The 1,992-nt window shown below is 42.2% G+C and overlaps 1 pseudogene; it reads left to right on the top strand.

Annotated features, from left to right (window-relative positions):
- Positions 1–1,269: 1,269 nt before the first annotated feature.
- LOC101630334 lies at positions 1,270–1,629 on the top strand (annotated as a pseudogene).
- The last annotated feature ends 363 nt before the right edge of the window (positions 1,630–1,992 follow it).

Here is a 1,992-nt window from a genome sequence, read left to right as displayed (position 1 = left end):
CACAAATCCATTCTTACATATGCAAAATCAGCAATCCTTTTTTTTAAAAGATTTATTTATACATACAGAACTGGGGTACAAGCCAGAGGTGCAGGGGCAGTGAGAGGCTTCAGAGACAGAGTGGGGAGCACAACAGGCAGATAGATGAAGTACACTGCTGAGGGGAGCAGTGGGCGGGTTAGTAGACCTGCCACACCATGTGGATCACCTCCAGGGCTGGAGATTGAACTCGTACTGAAGTGGCTGCGGACAGCTTGTAGTGCTACCTCCTCCTACCCATTGCACCACCAGGAAGGGCCCCCAACAATTATTTTTTATTATCAGAAAATATTCAGTCAAGTGATAATAGTTTCCAATTATCCTATACATATCCTTACTGGTTTTTTTTTTTTAAAGATTTATTTATGCATACAGAAGTGGGGCACAGGCCAGAGGTGCAGAGGTCATGCGAGAATTCACCAGAGACAGAGTAGGGAGCACAACAGGCCGACTGATGAAGTACACTGCTGAGAGAAGTAGCAGGCAGGTCAGGAGAGGTCTGCTGCACCATGTGGGTCACCTCCAGGGCAGGGATCAAACTCATGCTGAAGTGGTTTTAGCTTCTTAGTGCTATGCTTTAACCTGCTGCGCCACCAAGGAGGGCTCCCTTTACTGTTTTTTAACTTTGTTGGAATTGAGCTCTAAATGAGGGTCCTGCATTGCAGCCATTTGGGACTCCTTTAATTTGCGGATTCTCCTCCATCTTGTATTTTTCTCCTTGTTAAAGAATTACCCAGCTGACTTTTTGCAGTTTATAATGTTACAGCCTCTAGTGCCAGGAGGGTCTTGTGAGACCAGCATCTTCCACATCATTAGTCGATGCAAAGTGCTATCTTCTTGCAAGAAAGATTTTTTAGAAAGCAAAAATTGTATGGCATATATTTAGGGAAAATTTTGTACTCTAAGGATAGAACTATGTGAGAAGTATATACATATTACTCTGCTGAAAAATGTCTCCTTCTGCCTTGCAGGGTTGCCTTAAGAGGTTGGAGTCAGTACAGCAATGATTCTTTTTCACAGGGTAAAGAATGATCCAAAGACAGGCACTGAATGTCCCTGTCAAGTTTGTGATTTGTAGGAAGGAGCATGAGATAATCCACCTCACTGCACCCTCATGTCTGTAAGGGTACTTTTAGGATAAGAAATTTAAAGAACCTTTGGGGTTCAATGGTGGCACTTCCCAGCTCACCTTTGTACCTCCCTGCCAAGATTTCAACAGACCTGACCAAAATGCCATCTTAAACAGAACACACCATCGAGACAATGATGTTCATCTTTCACGAATTTGCTGGGAATTAAAGTCTACTTAACAAAGGAGGACTGACAGTACTAACAAAAAAGAAATTCCCTGAATTTCTGGAAAAAGAACCTCTGGCTGTAGACAAAATAATGAAGGACCTGGACCAGTGCCAAGATGGCACAGTGGGCTTCCAGAGCTTCTTTTTCCTGATTACTGGGCTCACCATCACCTGCAATGACTACTTTATCATACATAAAAGCAGAAAGGAAAGAAGTAAGCGACCAACAGTGTTCTCCCACAGTGAGAACCGCTTAATGGTTCTGCCCCCCCACTTCCCCTACAGCTCATGAAAGCATTTCTTAAGCTGACAATGTACAGATCAAATCCAACCCCTATCTGACTGGAAAAGAAAGAAAAGTCAATTCAAGTCAGATAAACTTTCAGTTTTTAAACACCTTGCCTCCTCTTGCCGTCAATAAGCAAATTCCTGGGGAGAAAAGTCTTTCCAAACACAGATAGTTCTGATTGAATTAGCTCTGTAAAATCAGGGGATTGCTCTGAAGATATGAACAGTGTTTCTTCTTCATCATGCACTAACTGTGTTAGAAACCACACTCCTTTACTTCACTAAAAATGTTAGAAATTAATTGATAACTCCTTTCCTTTGTTAAGGGAAGAAAACATGTCCTTTCTGTGTGTGCAACTTACATATA

The sequence above is a fragment of the Condylura cristata genome, unplaced genomic scaffold (genome assembly GCF_000260355.1).
Source record: "Condylura cristata isolate star-nosed mole 26May11 unplaced genomic scaffold, ConCri1.0 scaffold00051, whole genome shotgun sequence".
Lineage (NCBI taxonomy): Eukaryota > Metazoa > Chordata > Mammalia > Eulipotyphla > Talpidae > Condylura > Condylura cristata.
Note: the sequence above shows the minus strand (reverse complement) of the source record. Positions and strands in the feature narration are given on the sequence as shown.